At 45.7% G+C, this 24,690-nt stretch overlaps 1 protein-coding gene and 1 long non-coding RNA gene across 4 annotated transcripts in view; both read left to right on the top strand.

The window, feature by feature from the left end:
- LOC145850245 (uncharacterized) overlaps nt 1-11,399 on the top strand; it is a 46,977-nt gene extending 35,578 nt beyond the window's left edge. Inside the window, exons 2-8 of the long non-coding RNA XR_006760456.2 lie at nt 1,043-3,214; nt 3,494-3,657; nt 7,450-7,586; nt 8,774-8,918; nt 9,036-9,165; nt 9,556-9,661; nt 9,795-11,399. This is a non-coding gene — a long non-coding RNA (uncharacterized LOC145850245). The remainder of the gene's footprint in view (nt 1-1,042; nt 3,215-3,493; nt 3,658-7,449; nt 7,587-8,773; nt 8,919-9,035; nt 9,166-9,555; nt 9,662-9,794) is intronic.
- An 80-nt stretch (nt 11,400-11,479) lies between these two features.
- The window catches only part of LOC106577444 (DISP complex protein LRCH3), a 36,085-nt gene continuing 22,874 nt past the window's right edge, over nt 11,480-24,690 (top strand). For 2 of the 3 annotated variants that reach the window (XM_082965061.1, XM_082965058.1), the window contains exon 1: nt 11,480-11,655. The gene's annotated coding sequence lies outside the window, so the exon portion shown is untranslated. Of the gene's footprint in view, nt 11,656-23,635; nt 23,774-24,690 lie in introns of those variants that run through there. The other variant, XM_082965059.1, reaches the window with a different exon arrangement.

Here is a 24,690-nt window from a genome sequence, read left to right as displayed (position 1 = left end):
CTAAAGGGTATCAAAACTGGTCGTCAAGTGCGTTGGGGACAGAATAAAAGGAGCAGATTTCTGGGCATGGTAGAATAGAGTCAGGGCATAATGTACAGACGGGTATGGTAGGGTGTGGGTACAGTGGAGGTAAACCAAGGCATTGAGTGACGATAAGAGAGGTTGCATCTCTGGAGGCACTAGTTATGCTAGGTGAGGTCACCGCATGTGTAGGAGGTTGGACAAAAGAGGTATCTGAGGCATGTTGAGTGGGGCTAGGGGCTCCGCAGTAAAATAAAACAATGATAAATACCCTAAACAACACTATACAAGGCATATTGACATTAGAGAGAGACATAAAGCAATCAGTTGTTGATTGGGAGAGCTGGTTAAGACAACAGCTAATATGCTAAGACAACAGGTAAAAAGGAATTATACAACGAGCAATGTGATGCTTTATGTGGCTGCTATGAAAGTGAACTGTGTGTGCGGGTGATCAGGGGTGTATTCATTCCTCCAATTCTGTTGCAAAGGTTTCTTGAACGGAAGCAAACGGAACGAGGAGGGACCTATCTGAATTTGTCTAATAGAAGCTAATTATACTGTTTGGACTAATGATTCCACCCCAGATCAGTTGCGTCACTTGAGTGGGTTGAGTCACTGACGTGGTCTTCCTGTCTGGGTTGGCGCCCCCCCCCCCCCCCCCCCCTTGGGTTGTGCCATGGTGGAGATCGTTGTGGGCTATACTCGGCCTTGTCTTAGGACGGTAAGTTGGTGGTTGGAGACATCCCTCTAGTGGTGTGGGGGCTGTGCTTTGGCAAAGTGGGTGGGGTTATATCCTGCCTGTTTGGCCCTGTCCGGGGGTATCATCGGATGGGGCCACAGTGTCTTCTGATCCCTCCTGTCTCAGCCGCCAGTATTTATGCTGCAGTAGTTTATGTGTCGGGGGGCTAGGGTCAGTCTGTTACATCTGGAGTATTTCTCTTGTCTTATCCGGTGTCCTGTGTGTATTTAAATATGCTCTCTCTAATTCTCTTTCTCTCTTTCTGTCTTTCTCTCGGAGGACCTGAGCCCTAGGACCATGCCTCAGGACTACCTGGTATGATGACTCCTTGCTGTCCCCAGTCCACCTGGCCGTGCTGCTGCTCCAGTTTCAACTGTTCTGCCTGCGGCTATGGAACCCTGACCTGTTCACCGGACGTGCTTGTTGCACCCTCGACAACTACTATGATTATTATTATTTGACCATGCTGGTCATTTATGAACATTTTAACATTTTAACATCTTGACCATGTTCTGTTATAATATCCACCCTGCACAGCCAGAAGAGGACTGGCCACCCCTCATAGCCTGGTTCCTCTCTAGGTTTCTTCCTAGGTTTTTGGCCTTTCTAGGGAGTTTTTCCTAGGGAGTTTTTCCTAGCCACCGTGCTTCTTTCACATGCTTTGCTTGCTGTTTGGGGTTTTAGGCTGGGTTTCTGTACAGCACTTTGAGAATATCAGCTGATGTACGAAGGGCTATATAAAAATAAATTTGATTTGATTAGATGCAGGCAAGAGTGTGCAAAGCAGTATTGAATGAGTCACTGTCTGTCACCTTGATTATTTCAGTTTGTCTCTCGACCTGGGCACCAATTATGCTGTAATAGAAACAAGGCCATGCTCATTAAAGAAAATGTGGCCTCCCTAATCTTGAACAGCATCAAACACAACTGATACACACTCACATCACAAACACACTATGCATAAACACATACTTGTTGGGTCTTGTCTGTACAGTTCTCTCTCTTTGTGTAGTCTCTCTAGCCACTATAACAGGAAGTGACAGCATAGCTACATCCTGTTTTGTAATTCTGCTGCATCAATGTTTGGGAGGTTTCTGAGGGCTCATATTGTCATTGGCAACGTTTGACACAAACAAGGTAAACACACCAGCAGCAGATCAGATAATGGCAATGGCACTCCTGAATGGCGCGCTCTCTTTCTGTCCCGTGTTCTCTATCTCGCTCGCTCTTCCCCTGATACATACAGGCTGCTGTACAGTGAAAGAAAGGGTGTGGATAGGATGTGGGTTGGAGAGAGGAGGAAGCCAGTCTGGAATCATTGTAATGATGGTGATTGTAACGTTAGATCAGACGAAAAGCCCATCACTATTTCTTGGATTTCAGTGTCATGCTGAGGGGTGAGTGGAGTGCAAAGTTTCTAGGCTGTGGGATAGAGATTAAATCACATTGCCTTGCTGTCCTGATGTATTTTGACTTAACACTCTTTCTCCTTAATCATGGACAGGGCCAGCATGAGCATGCTGAGATATCACACACACACACACACACCACAGGGCTATGACAGTCATGGAATTTTGGGCAGCTGCAACCTTCCTGTTTTTAGTCAGCTGTTTGTCCCCTCCTCCCCAAAAAGCATTAATTGTATTTTTATGACTGTCTTCATCCATAACCACCGGCTGCGCTGTTATACGGTATTTGTGTCAGCCCTACAAACACACACGCCTCCGATCAGACGACGTTCATGCGTATGCATAGTAATTGAAGCAAAGAGATACACGTGCAGACATTTGCACAAACACGTCCGCAGATGTCGGTCTACCTACCTGGACACATGGATGCATGCACAAACACATGCACTTACACAGCATGAGAGCATGACTCAGTGAGTGTATCAAAGGTGTGTGAGAAGTAGGACTTCCAGTCTGTTCTGGCTGATCAGCTTTGAGTAATTACCTTTTCATCTGTGAGAGGATTTGAGATTGGCAGGTGGTCTTGCTCGCTCACACTCACTCACTCTCTCTCTCTCTCTCACTTTGTCTTCTCATCAGCTGCCCAAATATGAGTCGGATACATTGTGTAGCAACTTCAGGGACTGTAGATGTGTCATTATGTTACACAGCTATTGACAAATAATACTTTATTTGATGTTAATTGATACTTTTTAAGATGTAATTCTCACTTGTTGTGTTGTGTTTTCACTTTGAACAGAAATAAGGGGTATGATGAGCCCTGAGCCACCTAGTGATGTCCCCATGGCTCCAGTCTGGAGCTGGAGAGGAAGGGAAACATTTTCAGAAAACGTTGACAGAAACAAGCATAATTCTTGGATCTGAATCAACTCGACCCCAAAAGAGAGAAAAATAACAGAGAAAAAGACTGCTCATTACCAATCAAGAGACCGGATATACAATGGAATTAATTTTGAAAGGTGGCCACCGTTCTCATGGACTGGTAGGTATGTGTTGGGTTGCATTTTTAGCTTGCTAGCTACTTTAGCTAGCTTCAATATCGAGCGCACTAACATGGCTACTTAGCTAGCTAGCTATCTTCTTCTGTTTTCGGACTGTTTTGTACTCAAAGGAATTTAACGAAAGATAGCGACATCATGTAGCGACACTGCAAAAAACCCACAAGATCACCAATGCCTTTATTTCAACTAGCTAACTTTAGCTAGCTAAAGCTATATATGCAGATTGTTGACATGATAATGTTATTGTGTTTGGTTTGTAGATGATAATGCTAGCTAGCTAAGTGGTTGACAGCGTTTTTGGCCCAGGAACACCCCAAAAAATGCATCTAGCTATACAATTCGGTACAGTGACGTCACAAACACACAGGTGGGAACCTGAAGCTGTACCAGTTGTGGTTGTGCAAACCCCAACACTGAAAGAGAGGTAAGACATGCTATATTCATTTTTTTGTTATGCTTTGTGATTCAATAATTATTTGGTTGGTAATCGACCAAAATAGTTAGCAATATTTCCTCATGTGAACTACCCACCAGCACGTCTGAATGAATATCCAGTGTGGTTGGTCAATTATAAAATGGCTCATCTGCATGACATATGAACCATGGGTCATCAAGTAATAGCATTAGCATGAGACATGTTACACTGGTTACAGCACAATCCACATCCTGTTACTGTACCCCTTGACTTTTTCCACTTTTTTTTTTACGTTACAGCCTTATTCTAATATTGTTTTTTTTTTTATCCTCAGTAGTCTACACACAATACCCCATAATGACCAAGGGAAAACAGGTTTTTAGAAATCTTTGCAACTGTATTAAAAATAAAAGACAAATGCCTTATTTGCTTAACGATTCAGATCCTTTGCAATGAGACTCGAAATTGAGCTTGGAGTCCACCTGTGGTAAATTCAGTTGACTGGACATGATTTGGAAAGGTACACACCTGTCTATATAAGGTCCCACAGTTGACAGTGCATGTCAGAGCAAATACTAAGTCATGAGGTCAAAGGAATTGTCTGTAGAGCTCCAAGACAGGATTGTGTTAGCGGTTTGCGACGGTTGCACTGTATTATCCTCAAAACGGGCAAAGAAGGTGTTTAGTTTGTCTGGAAGTGTGATGTCAATGTCCGTGACATGGCTGGTTTTCTTTTTGTAGTCTGTGATTTCCTTTAGACCATGCCACATACATCTCGTGTCTGAGCCATTGAATTGCGACTCCATTTTTGTCCCTGTACCGGAATTTCGCTTGTTTGATTGCCTTGCGGAAGGAATAACTACACTGTTTTTATTCAGCCATTTTGCAAGACCTCTTTCCATGATTTAAATGCGGTGGTTTGTTATGCTTTGGTTCAATAATTATTTGGTTGGTAATTGACCAAAATAGTTAGCAATGTTTGCCACACATTCAACTGTGCTAAATCGTGGCCTCTTTCTGTACCTCTGTCTCTCTCTTGCTTGTATACAGACATGCACAAGTATGTACAATAGGCCTACATATGCACGTACATGCATGCACACTCACATACAATGTGTTATGGGGGTCATGAAAATATTTCTGTAGAGCAGAGAGGAGATGCTAATTACAGGATCTCTACGGGAGCGCACTCAGTGTGGAGAATTTACTGCCAAGACGCTGTCATTACAGAGTGATGAGGGGAAGACGGGCTACAGGACGGAGGGGGATGGTGGGATGAGAGAGAGAGGGAGTGATGAGGGAGAGAGAGATGAGGAAGAGAAAGAAACTTGAGAAACAGGGTGAGAGAAATTAAAAGCTAAAAAAAAAACATGATGGAGAGACAGAAAAAGAGTGGTGGAGAGATGGAAAAGGGGAGCGGACTTGGATGAGAGTAGGGCATTATTTTTTCTAGACAGAATCTAAAAAATCAATCAGAAATACCAAAGTATGACTGCTGGCGATGCCCAGGAACAAGTGTGTGTGTCGTCGAGTCCTTTTTCTGTGTGTCTTTGTCCAGGTCAGTCAAATCAAATATTATTTGTCACATGTGTCGTAGACAATAGATGTAGACTAACATTAAAATGCTCACTTACGTGTCCTTTTCCAACAATGCAGAGTTGAAGGAAAAAAAGTGACACAAGGAATGAATACCCAGTGAATTATTAATATAAATAATGAGTCAAAATAACATGTCTCTATGGCAGGGTTTCTGTTCGCCGGTAAATGCCGCCTTTTGACAAAAATAATTATATATGAAAAGCCGATAAATACCAAATTGTCCGTGAGAAAAAAAATTATCCATTACAAAAAATGCTTTTTCATTGATGGAAATACCAGTCAATGTGTTCCAACTTCAAAGGCATATATACTTGATAGGCTAATAAATCCTCAAACTGCTTGGAAATTAGTGTCTGTGTTTATATGTTTACTCAAGCAAGGTCCTCATAAGGGACTTCAGCTAAGTGTTCCCTGATTGGGCAAAATTGGTGAAGATTGTGTTGATTATCCCCATTTCTAGTGTGCCCCCGAGGAGATTCTTAATCCAAAACATTAAAGACGGCCTTAAGTTCGCCTTATTGAGGACAAGTTAACGAGGCTGATGCTCATTGCAAGCTGCTCCAAGGAGTTGGACAGTTTTGACTTCCCATCAGCAGCAGCTCACTTTGAGCAGGCAAAGCATTGTAAAGTAAGCTTTCTCTCAATGAACCAGCCTTAACGAATTTCATTTACACTGAACAAAAATATAAACACACCATGTAAAGTGTTGGTCCCATGTGTCATGGCTTTGATACTGTGAACCATCAGATCCTCCTCTCCACCCTCTCCGAGTTGGGTATCTCTGGCGCGTCTCACTCTTGGATTGCGTCCTACCTGACAGGTCGCGCCTACCAGGTGGCGTGGCGAGAATCCGTCTCCGCACCACGTGCTCTCACCACTGGTGTCCCCCAAGGCTCAGTTCTAGGCCCTCTCCTATTCTCGCTATACACCAAGTCACTTGGCTCTGTCATATCCTCACATGGTCTCTCCTATCATTGCTACGCAGACGACACACAATTAATCTTCTCCTTTCCCCCTTCTGATAACCAGGTGGCGAATCGCATCTCTGCATGTCTGGCAGACATATCAGTGTGGATGACGGATCACCACCTCAAGCTGAACCTCGGCAAGACGGAGCTGCTCTTCCTCCCGGGGAAGGACTGCCCTTTCCATGATCTCGCCATCACGGTGGACAACTCTATTGTGTCCTCCTCCCAGAGTGCTAAGAGCCTCGGCGTGACCCTGGACAACACCCTGTCGTTCTCCGCTAACATCAAGGCGGTGACCCGATCCTGTAGGTTCATGCTCTACAACATTCGCAGAGTACGACCCTGCCTTACACAGGAAGCGGCGCAGGTCCTAATCCAGGCACTTGTCATCTCCCGTCTGGATTACTGCAACTCCCTGTTGGCGGGGCTCCCTGCCTGTGCCATTAAACCCCTACAGCTCATCCAGAACGCCGCAGCCCGTCTGGTGTTCAACCTTCCCAAGTTCTCTCACGTCACCCCGCTCCTCCGCACACTCCACTGGTTTCCAGTTGAAGCTCGCATCTGCTACAAGGCCATGGTGCTTGCCTACGGAGCTGTGAGGGGAACGGCACCTCCGTACCTTCAGGCTCTGATCAGGCCCTACACCCAAACAAGGGCACTGCGTTCATCCACCTCTGGCCTGCTGGCCCCCCTACCTCTGTGGAAGCACAGTTCCCGCTCAGCCCAGTCAAAACTGTTCGCTGCTCTGGCACCCCAATGGTGGAACAAGCTCCCTCACGACGCCAGGACAGCGGAGTCAATCACCACCTTCCGTAGACACCTGAAACCCCACCTCTTTAAGGAATACCTGGGATAGGATAAAGCAATCCTTCTGACCCCCCCCCCCCCCCCCCAAAAAAAAAAAGACATGTACTATTGTAAAGTGGTTGTTCCACTGGATATCATAAGGTGAATGCACCAATTTCTAAGTCGCTCTGGATAAGAGCGTCTGCTAAATGACTTAAATGTAAATGTCATGAGCTGAAATAAAAGATCCCAGAAATGTTCCATCTACACAATGTTATTTCTCTCAAATTTGTTTACATCCCTGTTGGTGAGCATTTCTCCTTTGCTAAAATAATCCATCCACCTGACAGGTGAGGCATATTAAGAAGCAGATTAAATTAACATTCTGCAGCGATACGCCATCCCATCTGGTTTGTGCTTAGTGGGACTATCATTTGTTTTTCAACAGGACAATGACCCAAAACACACCTCCAGGCTGTGTAAGGGCTATTTGACCAAGAAGGAGAGTGATGGAGTGCTGCATCAAATGACCTGGCCTCCACAATCACCAGACCTCAACCCAAGACTGTTGAAAAAGCATTCCAGGTGAAGCTGGTTGAGAGAATGCCAAGAGTGTGCAAAGCTGTCAAGGCAAATGGTGGCTACTTTGAAGAATATTTTTTTTTGTTTACTACATGTTTCCATATGTTATTTCATAGTTTTGATGTCTTCACTATTATTCTACAATGTATAAAATAGTAAGAATAAAGGAAAACCCTTGAATGAGTAGGTGTGTCCAAACTTTAGACTGGTGCTGTAGGTAGGAGGTACTGAATGTCATTTTGGACATTTACAAGTGGATGTGAATGAGAGACATTGTGCAAATGAACAAAGTTGTGACGCATGCGTGTCTGAAGGAAGAACAGTACTGCCTCTAAAGCAGCATGTGTACACACTGTGTCTGTTTGGAGTCGCTAGGGCGGTTGGCCTGCATGCTCTGCTAGGAGAAGATGGGGGAGGAGAGCACACTGGTCGAGAATGGAGAGGAGAAAAACGCAAGGAAATCAAAAGATAACACAGAACTCATCCAAAGGATTTTGACTTCTCAAACATGGCAGAAGCTTACACAATATGATGGCCCGTCACCTTATTAATTCAGTAGCTTACTTATAAGTAGGAAGTTAAACTTCGAATTATCCATTAACACCCCTATCTTTTTTCATGCAGGAATAAAAAATAAACACTTCAGAAATCTCTTGCTGCATTTGTAAACGCAGATCGTAAATGCATCTTATTGTAATTTGTGCTCGGCATTACTGATTTTTTTTGCTTCAGTTGCACTTCAGTTGCAAATTTTCCTAATGGGAACCCTGCTATATGTATATAGTCAGCGGCTTGTGTGTGCGTGTCTCCCTGAGTGATTCATCTACCCACAAACCCATATGAAGGTGAATGGTGACTTTCTCCAGACCTCTTTGTAGACCTCTCTTTGTCTCACAGATTGTTACTGGGCTGACAATCCGTTCATTTATCCTATTTAATCACGTGTGATTCCTTTTCCCCTTTCCTGTGTCATTGTAATAGGTCACTTTTTGTCTCATCAGGATCATTGATTGTGATAGGACTTTTTTGTTTCTATGGCTTTATAATGATGATTGTCGGTGATTGGTTCTATTTGTCTAATTTCAGTATCATTGATGGTTATTGATTATTTTTGTGTCTCATGGCAATATTATGGAATGTGAGTGGTTGTCGTTGTCCAATATGACTGTGTTTGGTCCTTCTTGTTTCAGACCTGTCTAAGAACCGTCTCTGTGAGCTGCCAGAGGAGCTGTGCCAGTTCATCTCCTTGGAGACGCTCAGCCTGTACCACAACTGTATTCGCTCCCTCACCCCCAGCCTTTGTCATCTACAGGCTCTCACTTACCTTAACCTCAGGTAACACATACACATACTGGTCGCACAAACAACTTTTCAAGTCGTTGCACCTGTTCAGTTGCCTGCTTGTGCGTGTATGACTTTTCATCATTGTTCTGTGTGTCTCCGTCCTTGCAGCCGTAACCTTATCTCCAACCTGCCCCCCTCGGTGTGTCAGCTCCCCCTCCTGCGAGTCCTGATCGTCAGCAACAACAAGCTGTTGGCCCTGCCCGCCTCCATACACACCCTCACACACCTCCGACAGCTGGTACGTAGTAACATATACCCATGCCTCAATTTACCCACTACCACACACAGGGCTCTCTGATCTCGGTCTTTTTCTCTAGGTATTTCTCTCTCCTTTTGCCATCTTTGCTCAAGCTATATCTCTTGCAGTCTTTAACTCTTGCGGTCACGTTTACCTTAGGTACTCTATCTGTTCCTCTCTTCATACTCTCCTGCTCTAATTGTTTTATTTCTGCCCTCTTGCTGACTCTCACACCTGCATTTCTGTCATATTGTGTCTCTGTTCTGACCTAAAGCTCATTTTTTTCCTCTCTCGCTTCTTCACCCCCCCCGCTTGTTCTGTCTTTGGTGTGTAAGCCTGGGTTGCAGTTAGACTTTTGATTATTTTGTTTCCCATCTCCCGCTCCTGTAGGATGTGAGTTGTAATGATCTGCAGTGTCTTCCGGTGGAGCTGGGTCAGCTGGAGTGCCTGAGAGACCTCAACCTGAGAAGGAATCGGCTCACCATGCTGCCCAAAGGTAAGACACACACACCTGACCTTTGACCCCTTCATACACCCTATACACCCCACCTCCGTGCTTCAGTGTCTCCCTGAACCCCCCCCCCCCAAAATAAAGTTTCCTGGCCTGTATACCACTATCCACCCCGCAGCTCCTGTGTCCCGACTCCCCACTAAGTCTCTCAATACCCGTCTCTGATCCCTTAGATACAGTAAGTATACCATCATGGCTTCAACTTCTATGCTTTACACACTGTATACACTAACCCTACCCTACCCTAAGTCCTTAACAGTTCTCCAAGCTAAAGTGTAGTCTTTCTCTGAAACCTTAAGTCTCCTTTGCCTAAGTACATTACTAATATTCTTAAAACAAATCTTAAAATGTGAAGGTCTGACCCTTTTTCTCAGAATTGGGCTACTCTGTACCTAATATTGTTATTGACCCTAGAGTTGGACCCTTGACTTTCCGAGTCTTCTGTAATGCCCCCGATGACTCTCACCCCTTTTCCTTTAAGTCCACCTTTTCCTAACCTAGTTGTTGACGCGCTACTTCCACCACTGACTCCTTTCTAACGCTTAACCGCTCTTTAACTCAGTTGTTAAACACACCAGACAACCCCAGAAGTATAGGCCTAAGTACCACTACCAGATGCTTTAGCACAAACAAACCATAAATTAATATTACTGTAATTTCCGGACTATTAAGCGCACCTGAATATAAGCCGCACCCACTGAATTTAAAACAAATTATTATTTTGAACATAAATAAGCCGCACATGTCTATAAGCCGCAGGTGCCTACCGGTACATTGAAACAAATGAACTTTACACAGGCTTTAACAAAACACGGCTTGTAACAAAAATAAATAGGCTTTAACGAAACACGGCTTGTAACAAAAAATACAAAATTTGCAGTAAGCTTTAGTTGTCAATTCCTCACGCTGCTTTTTCCAACGTCTTATCACCGACTCATTAAGACCAAGCTCCCGTGCAGCAGCTCTATTTCCTTTTCCAACAGCCAGATCAATGGCCTTCAACTTGAAAGCTGCATCATATGCATTTCTCTGTGTCTTTGCCATGATGAGGGTGACAAAATGACTACCGTAATCAGAATGATGGGAAGTTTGAGAGCGCTCGATTTAATCTAAACAGTAAACAAAAAAGTTGTTTGACCTTAACCCGTTCGGCAATTTCCTTGGTCTAATGAAAGCTTCATGCCGCCAAAAAACTGAGCACGTCACAGAATGTGTTTTTTGGGAGAAAAAAATGGAAAGCGGGAAAAATCCATATATTAGCCGCGTCATTGTTTAAGCCGCGGGGTTCAAAGCGTGGGAAAAAAGTTGCGGCACATAGTCTGGAATATACGGCAAACAACATGGCACTGAAATCGCACAGCAAAACAACCTGGCTGCCTGTGACGGTATGTCCTGTAAGGTACCAGTATAGCTCTGGCCTCACAGCACCCCTCCATTCTCCAATCCTGCCTTGAGCTCTCCTCAAAACTCCAACCTATTGACTACAGGCTCTCAATGCAAGATAACTTAGGTTACCACTAACACAAGTTCCTCCTTCATATGAGTCAAAACAGTTTGAGAAATGATGATCGAGGCCTTATTTTAATTGAATTAAACCGGAATGCTAAACCATAGTTTCATTTAAAGCATTGAATTGATACTGCCGAAACTTTATTTTATTATTTCCCATGATACGCTAATTTCCATGATGATTGGATATCAGCTCGATATTAAACTACACCCTCCCTCTCAGAGTTGTCAGAGTTGCCCCTGGTCCGGTTAGACGTTTCCTGTAACTGCATCTCCCACGTGCCCGTGTGCTACCGCCACCTGCGCCACCTCCAGACCATTATATTGGACAACAACCCCTTGCAGCAGCCGACGGCCCAGGTCTGTTCCAAGGGGAAGTTCCACATCTTCAAGTTCCTCAACATCGAGGCCTGCAAGAGAAGCCAGGAGGAACTGGAGAGAGCCCTGAGACCCACCGGGTACAACAGCTGGTGAGAGGGATGGGATGGGAGAGAGGGAGGGGGATATTTGGAGAGAGATTATCTAAATGGCTTAACTTCATTTTATTATCATTATAAGAGATGAGTAAGGGAGGGAGGAGAGTGGGAGAGGATGGGAGGATATAGAGGAGTTTTCTCCTGTACTATTGTATACTTTTTAACTGTGTGTGTACTGGTGGGTGTGTGTACTGGTCTGTGTGTAAGAATGCTGTTAATCGACTACAGCTCAGCATTTAACCTCTCTAGGGTAGGTGGCACCAAATCGTCCCACCTACGCAACAGCCAATCTAATCCCGTGGCGCGATATTCAAATACCTTAGAAATGCTATTACTTCAATTTCTCAAACATATGACTATTTTACACCATTTTAAAGACAAGACTCTCCTTTATCTAACCACACTGTCCGATTTTCAAAAAGGCTTTACAACGAAACCAAAACATTAGATTATGTCAGCAGAGTACCCAACCAGAAATAATCAGACACCCATTTTTCAAGCTAGCATATAATGTCACATAAACCCAAACCACAGCTAAATGTAGCACTAACCTTTGATGATCTTCATCAGATGACAACCCTAGGACATTATGTTATACAATACATGCATGTTTTGTTCAATCAAGTTCATATTTATATCAAAAACCAGCTTTTTACATTAGCATGTGACGTTCAGAACTAGCATACCCCCCGCAAACTTCCGGGGAATTTACTAAATTACTCACGATAAACGTTCACAAAAAGCATAACAATTATTTTAAGAATTATAGATACAGAACTCCTCTATGCACTCGATATGTCCGATTTTAAAATAGCTTTTTGGTGAAAGCACATTTTGCAATATTCTAAGTACATAGCCCAGCCATCACGGGCTAGCTATTTAGACACCCAGCAAGTTTAGCCTTTACCAAAATCAGATTTACTATTACAAAAGTTTGATTACCTTTGATGTTCTTTGTCAGAATGCACTCCCAGGACTTCTACTTCAATAACAAATGTTGGTTTGGTCCCAAATAATCCATCGTTATATCCAAACAGCGGCGTTTTGTTCGTGCGTTCAAGAAACTATCCGAAATGGTAAATCAGGGTTACGAGCATGGCGCATTTCGTGACAAATAAATTCTAAATATTCCATTACCGTACTTCGAAGCATGTCAACCGCTGTTTAAAATCAATTTTTATGCAATTTATCTCGTAAAAAAGCGATAATATTCCGACCGGGAATCTGCATTTCGGTAAATAGAGGGAAAAAAAGAAAGACGGGGGCGATCAGTGCACGCGCCTAAGCCCACTGTCCCCTGATCGGCCACTTGACAAAGGCGATAATGTGTTTCAGCCTGGGGCTGGAATGACGACATTCAGCTTTTTCCCGGGCTCTGAGAGCCTATGGGAGCCGTGGGAAGTGTCACGTTACCGCAGAGATCCTTTGTTTTGGAAAGAGATGTCAAAGAAAGCCAATAAATGGTCAGACTTTAGGGTGTTTTCTATCCATTTCTAATAAGTATATGCATATTCTAGTTACTGGGTAGGAGTAGTAACCAGATTAAATCGGGTACGTTTTTTATCCAGCCGTGTAAATACTGCCCCCTAGCCCTAAGAGGTTAACACCATAGTACCCTCTAAACTCGTCATTAAGCTCAAGACCCTGGGTCTCAACCCCACCCTATGCAACTGCGTCCTGGACTTCCTGATGGGCCGCCCCCAGGTGGTGAGGGTAGGTAACAACATCTCCACCCCGCTAATCCTCAACACTGGGACCCCACAAGGGTGCGTTCTCAGCCCTCTCCTGTACTCCCTGTTCACCCATGACTGCGTGGCCATGCGTGACTCCAACTCAATCAAGTTTGCAGACAACACTACAGTGGTAGGCTTGATTACCAACAACGACGAGACGGCCTACAGGGAGGAGGTGAGGGCCCTCGGAGTGTGGTGTCAGGAAAATAACCTCACACTCAATGTCAGCAAAACAAAGGAGATGTTCGTGGACTTCAGGAAACAGTAGAGGGAGCAGCCCCCTATCCACATCGACGGGACAGTAGTGGAGAAGGTGGGAAGTTTTAAGTTCCTCGGCGTACACATCACGGACAAACTGAAATGGTCCACCCACACAGATAGCGTGGTGAAGAAGACGCTGCAGCGCCTCTTCAACCTCAGGAGGCTGAAGAAATTCGGCTTGTCACCAAAAGCACAATCGAGAGCATACTGTCGGGCTGTATCACCGCCTGGTACGGCAACTGCCCTGCCCACAACCGCAAGGCTCTCCAGAGGATAGTAAGGTCTGCACAACGCGTCACCGGGGGCAAACTACCTGCCCTCCAGGACACCTACACCACCCGATGTCACAGGAAGGCCAAAAAGATCATCAAGGACAACAACCACCCGAGCCACTGCCTGTTCACCCCGCTATCATCCAGAAGGCGTGGTCAGTACAGGTGCATCAAAGCGGGGACCGAGAGACTGGAAAACAGCTTCTATCTCAAGGCCATCAGACTGTTAAACAGCCATCACGAACATTTGAGGGGCTGATGCCAACATACTGACTCAACTCTAGCCACTTTAATAATGGAAAAATTGCTGTAATAAATGTATCACTAGCCACTTTTTTAAACAATGCCACTAATGTTTACATACCCTACATTACTCATCTCATATGTATATACTGTACTCTATACCATATACTGCATCTTGCCTGTGCCGTTCGGGCATCACTCATTCATATATTTTTATGTACATATTCTTATTCATTCCTTTACGCTTGTGTGTATAAGGTAGTTGTTGTGAAATTGTTAGGTTAGATTACTTGTTAGATATTACTGCATGGTCGGAACTAGAAGCACAAACATTTCGCTGCACTCGCATTAACATCTGCTAACCATGTGTATGTGACAAATACAATTTGATTTGGTGTTTGTACTTGTGTACTGGTGTTTTGTACTTGTGTTTTGTACTGGTGTTTATACTTGTGTGTGTACTGGTGTTTATACTTGTGTGTGTGTGTACTGGTGTTTATACTTGTGTACTGGTGTTTATACTTGTGTACGTGTGTGTGTACTGGTGAGTCGGTGTACAGGTGCGTGTGTGTACTGGTATGTAGGTGTGTGTGTGTGTGTGTGTGTGTGTACCTGTGTACGGGTGGGTGTGTGTGTGTGTGTACTTGTGTTCTGGTGTGTGTGTGTGTACCTGTGGTGTGTGTACCTGTGTACTGGTGGGTGGGTGTGGGTGTACTGCTGTGAGTGTGTGTGTGGGTGTACTGGTGTGTGTGTGTACTATTTTGTACTTGTGGGTGTGTGTACTTGTGTTATTTGGGTGTGGGTGTACTTGTGTGTATGTGTGTGTACTGGTGTGTGTGTGTACTGGTGATTCGGTGTGCTGGTGCGTGTGTGTGTACTGGTATGTAGGTGTGTGTGTGTGTGTGTGTGTACTGGTATGTAGGTGTGTGTGTGTACAGGTGGGTGTGTGTGTGTGTACTTGTGTTCTGGTGTGTGTGTACCTGTGGTGTGTGTACCTGTGTACTGGTGTGTGTGTGGGGGTACTGCTGTGAGTGTGTGTGTGTGTGTGTGTGTGGGTGTACTGCTGTGAGTGTGTGTGTGTACTATTGGTGTGTGTGTGTGTGTGTGTGTGTTGTGTGTTTGTGTTTGTACTGGGGTGTGTGTGTTTGTGTTTGTACTTGGGTGTGTGGGTGTACTGGTATGTGGGTGTGTGTTTGCACTGGTGGGTGCACTGGTGTGGGTGCACTGGTGTGTGGGTGTACTGCTGTGAGTGTGTGTGTACTATTTTGTACGTGGGTGTGTGTGTGTGTGTGTTTGTACTGGTGTTTGTACTGGTGTTTGTACTTGTGGGTGTCCTGGTGTGTGTGTGTTTGTACTGGTGTTTGTACTGGTGTTTGTACCTGGGTGTGTGTGTGTGTTTGTACTGGTGTTTGTACTTGTGGGTGTCCTGGTGTGTGTACTGGTGTGGGTGTGTGTGTGTACTTGTGTACTGGTGTGTGTTTGTACTTGTGGGTGTCCTGGTGTGTGGGTGTCCTGGTGTGTGTGTGTACTGGTGTTTGTACTGGGTGTGTGTGGGTGTACTGGTGTGTGGGTGTACTGGTGTGTGGGTGTACTGGTGTGTGGGTGTATTGGTGTGTGGGTGTATTGGTGTGTGGGTGTATTGGTGTGTGTGTGTACTGGTGTGTGTACTTGTGGGTGTACTGGTGTGTGGGTGTGTGGGTGTCGTGTGTGTGTGTGTGTGTGTGTGTGTGTGTGTGTACTGGTGTGTGTGTGCTGTGGGTGTACTGGTGTGTGTGTGTGTGTGGTGTGTGTGTGTGTGTGTGTGTGTGTGTGTGTGTGTGTGTACTGGTGTGTGTGTGTGGTGTGTTGTACTGGTGTTTGTACGTGGGTGTTTGGGTGTACTGGTGTGTGTGTGTGTACTGGTGTGTGTGTGTGTGTACTGGTGTGTGTGTTTGTACTGGTGTGTGTGTTTGTACTGGTGTGTGTGTGTGTACTGGTGTGTGTACTGGTGTGTGTACTTGTGGGTGTCCTGGTGTGTGTGTGTGTACTGGTGTGTGTGTGTGTGTGTGTGTACTGGTGTGTGTGTACTGTGTGGTGTGTACTGGTGTGTGTGTGTGTGTGTGTGTGTGTGTGTGTGTGTGTGTGTGTGTGTGGTGTGTGTGTGTGTGTGTGTGTACTGGTGTGTGTACGTGTGTGTGTGTGTGTGTGTGTACTGGTGTTTGTACTTGGGTGTGTGTGTGTACTGGTGTGTGTACTTGGGTGTGTGTGTGTACTGGTGTGTGTACTTGGGTGTTTGTGTGTACTGGTGTGTGGGTCTATTGGTGTGTGGGTGTACTGGTGTGGGTGTAGTGGTGTACTGGTGTGTGTGTGTGTGTGTGTGTGTGTGTACTGGTGTTTGTACTGGTGTGTGTGTGTGTGTGTGTGTGTGTGTGTGTGTGTATTGGTGTGTGTGTGTGTGTGTGGGTGTGTACTGGTGTGTGTACGTGGGTGTCCTGGTGTTTGTACGTGGGTGTCCTGGTGTGTGGGTGTCCGTGTGTGTGTACTGGTGTGTGTACACGTGTGTGTGTGTGTACTGGTGTGGGTGTGTGTGTGTACTGGTGTTTGTATTTGGGTGTACTGGTGTGTGTGTGTGTGTCCGTACTGGTGTGGGTGTGTACTGGTGTTTGTACTGGTGTGTGTGTGTGGGTGTACTGGTGTTTGTGTGTACTGGTGTGTGTGTGTACTGGTGTTGTGTACTGGTGTGTGTTTGTACTTGTGTGTGTGGGTGTACTGGTGTGGGTGTACTGGTGTGTTGTACTGGGTGTGTGTGTGTACTTGTGTGTGTGTGGGTGTGTGGTACTGGTGTGTGTACTGTGTGTGTACTGGTGTGTGTGTGTGTGTGTGTACTGGTGTGTGTACTTGGGTGTACTGGTGTGTGTGTACTGGTGTGTGTACGTGTGTGTGTGTGTGTGTACTGGTGTGGGTGTGCTGGTGTGTGTGTGTGTGTGTACTTGGGTGTGTGTATGTGGTGTGTGTGTGTACTGGTGTGTGTGTGTTTGTACTTGGTCTGTGTGTGTGTGTGTGTGTGTGTGTGTGTGTGTGTGTGTGTGTACTGGTGTGGGTGTCTGTGTGTGTGTGTGTGTGTGTGTGTACTGGTGTGGTGTGTACTGGTGTGGGTGTCCTGTGTGTGTGTGTGTGTGTACTGGTGTGTGTGTTTGGGTGTACTGGTGTGTGTGTGTGTACTGGTGTGTGTGTGTGTGTATGTGTGTGGGTGTACTGGTGTGTGTGTGTTGTGTACTTGGTGTGTGTGTACTGGTGTGTGGGTGTATTGGTGTGTGGGTGTACTGGTGTGTGTGTGTGTGTGTGTACTTGGTGTGTGTACTGGTGTGTGTGTGTGTGTGTGTGTGTACTGGGTGTGTGTGTGTACTGGTCTGTGGTGTGTGTGTGTGTGGTGGGTGTGGGTGGTGTCCTGGTGTTTGTACTTGGGTGTACTGGTGTGTGTGTGTGTACTGGTGTTGTGTACGTGTGTGTGTGTGTGTGTGTGTGTGTGTGTACTGGTGTGTGTGTGTGGGTGTACTGGTGTGTGTGTGTGTACTGGGTGTGTACTTGTGTGTGTGTGTACTGGTGTGTGTGTGTGTGTACTGGGTGTGTGTGTACTGGGGTGTGTGTGTGTGTGTGTGTGTGTACTGGGGTGTGTGTGTGTGTGTGTGTGTGTGTGTACTGGGGTGTGTGTGTGTGTGTACTGGTGTGTGTGTGTGTGTGTACTGGGGTGTGTGTGTGTGTGTACTGGTGTGTGTGTGTGTGTGGTGTGTGTGTGTGTACTGGGGTGTGTGTGTGTGTGTGTGTGTACTGGGGTGTGTGTGTGTGTACTGGGGTGTGTGTGTGTGTGTGCTGGTGTGTGTGTGTGTACTGGGGTGTGTGTGTGTGTGTACTGGGGTGTGTGTACTGGTGTGTGTGTGTGTGTGTGTGTGTGTGTGTGTGTGTGTGTGTGTGTGTGTACTGGGTGTGTGTGTGTGTGTGTACTGGTGTGTGTGTGTGTGTGTACTGGTGTGTGTGTGTGTGTGTGTACTGGGTGTGTGTGTGTGTGTACTGGTGTGTGTGTGTGTGTGTGTGTGTGTGTGTGTGTGTGTGTGTGTGTGTGTGTGTGTGTACTGGGTGTGTGTGTGTGTGTGTACTGGGTGTGTGTGTGTGTGTGTGTGTGTGTGTGTGTGTGTGTGTGTACTGGTGTGTGTGTGTGTACTGGTGTGTGTGTGTGTACTGGTGTTTGTACTTGTGTGTGTAGTGGTGTACTGGTGTGTGTGTGTGGGTGTACTGGTGTGTGTGTACTGGTGTTGTGTACTGGGTGTACTGGTGTGTGTACTGGTGTGTGTACTGGTGTGTGTTTGTACTGTGTGTGTGTGTGTGTGTGTGTACTGGTGTGGGTGTGTGTGTACTGGTGTGTGTGTACTGTGTGTGTGTGTGTGTGTGTACTGGTGTGTGGTGTACTGGTGTGTGTACTGTGTGTGTGTGTGTGTGTGTGTGTGTGTGTGTGTGTGTGTGTGTACTGGTGTGTGTGTGTGTGTGTGTGTGGGTGGGTGGGTGTACTGGTGTGTGTGTGTGTGTACTGGTGTTTGTACTTGGGTGTACTGGTGTGTGTGTGTGTGTGTACTGGTGTGTGTACTGGTGTGTGTACGTGTGTGTGTGGTGTGTGTGTACTGGTGTGTGTGTGTGTACTGGTGTGTGTGTGTTTGTACTGGTGTGTGTACTGGGTGTGTGTGTGTGTACTGGTGTGTGTGGGTGTACTGGTGTGTGTGTCTGTGTGTGTGTGTGTACTGGTGTGTGTGTACTTGTGTGTGTGTGTGTGTGTACTGGTGTTTGTACTGGTGTGTGTGTGTGTACTGGTGTGTGTGTACTGGTGTGTGTGTACTGTGTGTGTGTGTGTGTGTGTGTGTGTGTGTGTGTGTGTGTGTGTGTGTGTGTGTGTGTACTTGTGTGTGGGTGTACTGGTGTGTGTGTGTACTGGTGTTTGTACTGGGTGTGTGTGTGTGTGTATTGGTGTACTGGTGTGTGTGTGTGTGTCCTGGTGTGGGTGTACTGGTGTGTGTACTGGTGTTTGTACTGGTGTGTGTTTGTACTTGTGTGTGGGTGTGTGGGTGTACTGGTGTGGGTGTGTGTGTACTGGTGTGTTTGTACTTGTGTGTGTGTGTACTGGTGTGTGGTGTACTGGTGTTGTGTACTTGGTGTGTGTGTGTGTGTGTGTGTGTGTACTGGTTTGTGAGTGTGTGTACTGGGGTGTGTGTGTGTACTGGTGTGTGTGTGTACTGGTGCGTGTTTGTGGTGTGTACTGGTGTGTGTTGTGCACTGGTTGGTGGGTGTGTGTTTGTACTGGTGGGTGTGTGTTTGTACTGGTGGGTGGGTGTGTGTGTGTGTGTGTACTGGTTTGCGTGGGTGGTGTACTGGTGTGTGTGTGTGTGTGTGTGTGTGTGTGTGTGTGTGTGTGTGTGTGTGTGTGTGTGTGTGTGTGTGTGTGTGTGTGTGTGTGTGTGTGTGTGTGTGTGTGTGTGTGTGTGTGTGTGTGTGTACTGGGGTGTGTGTGTGTGTACTGGTGTGTGTGTGTACTGGTGTGTGTGCTGGTTTGTACTGTGTGTACTGGTGTGTGTGGGTGTGTGTGTGTACGTGTGTACTGGTGTGTGTGTACTTGTGTTCTGGTGTGTGTGTACTGGTGTGGGTGTGGGTGTACTGGTGTGTGTGTGTGTGTACTTGTGCACTGGTGTGTTGGTGGGTGTGTGTACTGGTGTGTGTGTGTGTACTGGTGTGTGTGGGTGTGTACTGGTGTGTGGGTGTCTGTACTGGTGTGTGTGTACTGTGTGTGTGTGTGTGTGTACTGGTGTGTGGTTGTGTGTTTGTACTGGTGTGTGGGTGGGTGTGTGTGTGTACTGGTGTTTGTGTGTGTGTACTGGGGTGTGTGTGTGTGTACTGGTGTGTGTGTACTGGGTGTGTGTGTGTGGGTGTGTACTGGTGTGTGTGGGTGTGTGTACTGGTGTGTGTGTGTGTACTGGTGTTTGTGTGTGTGTGTACTGGTGTGTGTGTGTGTGTACTGGTGTGTGTACGTGTGTGTGTGTACTGGTGTTTGTACGTGTGTGTGTGTGGGTGTCTGGTGTGTGTGTGTGTGTGTGTGGGTACTGGTGTTTGTGTGTGTGTACTTGTGTGTGTGTGTGGGTACTGGTGTGTGTGTGTGGTACTGGTGTTTGTACTGGTGTGTGTGTGGGTGTGTACTGGGGTGTGTGTGTGTACTGGTGTGTGTGTGTGTGTGTGTGTGTGGTGGGTGTACTGGTGTGTGTGTGTGTGTGTGTGTGGTACTGGTGTGTGTGTGTGTGTGTGTGTGTACTGGTGTGTGTGTACTTGGGTGTGTGTGTGTGTGTGTGTACTGGGGTGTGTGTGTACTGGGGTGGGTGGGTGTGTGTGTACTGGGGTGTGTGTGTTTGTACTTGGGTCTGTGTGTACGGGTGTACTGGTGTGTGTGTGTGTGTGTGTGTGTGTGTGTGTGTGTGTGTGTGTGTGTGTGTGTGTACTGGTGTGTGTGTACTGGTGTGTGTGTGTGTGGTGGGTACTGTGTGTGTGTGTGTGTACTGGTGTGTGTGTGTTTGTACTGGTGTTTGTACTTGGGTGTGTGTGTGTGTACTGGTGTGGGTGGGTGTGTACTGGGGTGGGTGTGTGTGTACTTGGGTGTGTTTGTGTACTGGTGTGTGTGTTTGTACTTGGGTGTGTGTGTACGGGTGTACTGGTGTTTGTGTACCTGTGTACTGGTGGGTGTTCGTACTGGTGTGTGTGTGTGTGTGTGTGTGTTTGTACTGGTGTTTGTACTGGTGTGTGTGTGTGTGTGTTAGTGTACTGGTTTGTACCTGTACGTGTGTGTGTGTGTGTGTGTTTGTACATTTGTACTGGTGTGTGTATGGGTACTGGTGTGTGTATGGGTACTGGTGTGTGTGTGTGGGGGTACTGGTGTGAGTGTGTGTACTGGTTTGTACTTGTGTACTGGTGTGTGGGTGTGTGTGTACTGGTGTGTGTGTGTGTGTGTACTGGTGTGTATACTGGTGTGTGTGTGTGTACTGTTTTTTTACTTGTGCACTGACGACAAGTTCTCAATGGGATTAAGGTCTGGGGAGTTTCCTGGCCATGGTCCCAAAATATCGATGTTTTGTTCCCCAAGCCACTTAGTTATCACTTTTGCCTTATGGCAAGGTGCTCCATCATGCTGGAAAAGGCATTGTTCGTCACCAAACTGTTCCTGGATAGTTGGGAGAAGTTGCTCTCATAGGATGTGTTGGTACCATTCTTTATTCATGGCTGTGTTCTTAGGCAAAATTGTGAGAGTGAGCCCACTCCCTTGGCTGAGAAGCAACCCCACACATGAATGGTCTCAGGATGCTTTACTGTTGGCATGACACAGGATGGTAGCGCTCACCTTGTCTTCTCCGGAAAGGCTTTTTCCAGATGCCCCAAACAATCGGAAAGGGGATTCATCAGAGAAAATGACTTTACCCCAGTCCTCAGCACTCCAATCCCTGTATCTTTTGCAGAATATCAGTCTGTCCCTGATGTTTTTCCTGGAGAGAAGTGGCTTCTTTGCGGCCCTTCTTGACACCAGGCCATCCTCCAAAAGTCTTCGCCTCACTGTGCATGCACTCACACCTGCCTGCTGCCATTCCTGAGCAAGCTCTGTACTGGTGGTGCCCTGATCCAGCAGCTGAATCAACTTTAGGAGACGCTCCTGGTGCTTGCTGGACTTTCTTGGGCGCCCTGAAGCCTTCCTCACAACAATTGAACAGCTCTCCTTGAAGTTCTTGTTGATCCGATAAATGGTTGATTTAGGTGCAATCTTACTGGCAGCAATATCCTTGCCTGTGAAGCCCTTTTTGTGCAAAGCAATGATGATGGCGCCTGTTTCCTTGCAGGTAACCATGGCTGACAGAGGAAGAACAATGATTCCAAGCACCACCCTCCTTTTGAAGCTTCCAGTCTGTTATTCGAACTCAATCAGCATGACAGTGATCTCCAGCCTTGTCCTCGTCTATACTCACACCTGTGTTAACGAGAGAATCACTGACATGATGTCAGCTGGTCCTTTCTGGAGTATATGCAAATTGTCGTCATACAAATTGAGGCAGCAGACTTTGTGAAAATTAATATTTGTGTCATTCTCAAAACTTTTGGCCATGACTGTACATAAGTGTACAGAGGCCCATTATCAGCAACCATCATTCCTATGTTCCAATTGCACGTTGTTAGCTAATCCAAGTTTATCATTTTAAAAGGCTAATTGATCATTAGAAAACCCTTTTGCAATTATGTTAGCATAGCTGAATTCAGATTCATTATATAAATAGGCCCATTTAATTTCGTCTGGCTTGCCGTTCCAAATAAAGTTGAATGAATATGTTTTTGCTCATATAATTTAAAAAACAAGTCGTTTGGTGTAGGCAGGGCCATAAGTAATTAGGTAAACTGGAATATGACTAAAAAGTTAAATCAGGGTGATTTTTCCACAAATAGACAAGTGTTGTCCATTCCATGGTAGCAAAATCTTATCTAATTTGGCTAACTTCCTATTAAAATGTATTGCAGTGAGATCATTTCTTTCTTTCAGGATATGAATACAGAGTATGTCCACTTCACCATCAGACCAATATATTGGTAAACTTTAAGGTAATGTAAAAGTTGTATTTATTAGAGATCCAATACGTAATATTGTACACACATAATTCGGTTTTAATCCAGAAAGGTTAGAAAAATTATCTAGATCCTCTGAGGCTGTGCAAAAACCCGAATTGCTGATTTAAAAGAGAACATGAATTGTCAGCATACAATGACACCTTTGTTTTTAAGCCCTGGATTTCTATCCAGGCCATTACTTTAAAGTGAAAAATCAACATTTTTCTTGGTCCTGTGCAGTTCGAAGTCAAACAAATCCACGTGTAAACACCAAAAGTTCTACATTTAAATGTATTTGAAAAGAAATATGTAAATCATTAAAGGGTGCCAATATATTTGACTGCAACTGTATATTGCTTTGTGTGCAGCCTCAAACCTTCCATTGTACAACGGATGATAAAACTCACTTGCTCCCTCTACTAACCTGTTGTCTCTGGCCCGGTAGTCTCTCTTCTGCTGCTGGGCCCTCTCCCTCTCATGCCAGATGAGCAGGGTGCCTGGTCTCCTTCTCTCCTCCAAGGTGGGACTGGAGGGGGACAGGGGCCTACCTCCACAGCCCCCTACCTCCACACTGATACTAGTCCTGGGGGGAGAGAAAGAAAGAGAGAGAGAAAAGAAAAAGGGAGAGTGATGAGTGATAAAAACATGTGTCTGTTACAGATTAGACTGATGGCAAACACCAAACATTCTATGATGATGTCATATTTTGAGTCAACATAGCCTCCCATTGACGGTTGGTTGGAGTGGCTTGATGTCAGATAATAGTGTCAATGTCCTGCTAACAAAAGCTTCTCACAGTCACAGGACTCCAACCCATGACTCTTCAATCCACAATTTAACCACTGCAGCCAACCACCAGAGGCAAACAGTTGGAACCTTCTGTGTGAATACAGCCAAAGACTACAATGTAATTCACTCATCCCCAGTCACCAAAATTAACAAACTGTTGAGAAAGTAAGTAAGCAGAATTGTTGTGGTCTCTCTTTATAAACCTAGCAGTAGTGAGTGAATTATTTACCCTGGTTGTGTGTGTGTGTGTGTGTGTGTGTGTGTGTGTGTGTGTGTTCCCCTTGTTAGGCCAGTCAGTCAGTGAGTGGTGTAAGTAATGGGAACCGTAGTCTATTGACATTTCACACACTCTATGAGAGGGTGACCTTGTAAAACAAGGCAGTGAGAGAAAAACAGATTGTGATAAAAAGAGTATCTGTCCTGGCGGTTGCTGTATATGAAACTGTGTACATAAAGCCAGCCAGTCAAACTGTTGAATCCACACTGAAACGGGCGCAGGAACAGAGAAGTTGAAACTCACTGACACACAAACACCACAATCACAAAACCTTGTGGGAACATGGCTGAGGGTGCAGATTCAATGTTCACGTGACAATATGAGTGTTGAGTCGTGTGTGTATGTGTGTGACTCACCTGCATATAGAAGAGTCTTGTGTTTGAGGAGATGGTGAGGACTTCCCGGTCTTCTCCTGAGAAAAACACCATGACACTGTTAGATACCCATCTACTAGTCATAAGACATTCATAACATGCTTATAAGAGTTAATAAAGCATTTATAAAGGCATCCTCCTAACATGCGGGGGAGTGGGATGATTTGTCCTGCACTCCTCTTCTTCCTCCTCGGTGACACTGCCATCTATGAAAATCACCGGCTCTGCCTCCCTATTCACTGTGAAAACAAAGACAAGAGGGGGAGAGGGTAGAGGGAGGATAAAGGATATTACAGACAGTAAAACAACATTAACCTCTTACATCTAGACGTTCCGCTAGCGGAACACCTGCTCCAATATCCAATGATAGGCGTGGCGCGAATTACAAATTCCTCAAAAATACAAAAACTTCAATTTTTCAAACATATGAC

The sequence above is a fragment of the Salmo salar genome, chromosome 18 (genome assembly GCF_965601325.2).
Source record: "Salmo salar chromosome 18, fSalSal1, whole genome shotgun sequence".
Classification (NCBI taxonomy): Eukaryota; Metazoa; Chordata; class Actinopteri; order Salmoniformes; family Salmonidae; genus Salmo; species Salmo salar.
Note: the sequence above shows the minus strand (reverse complement) of the source record. Positions and strands in the feature narration are given on the sequence as shown.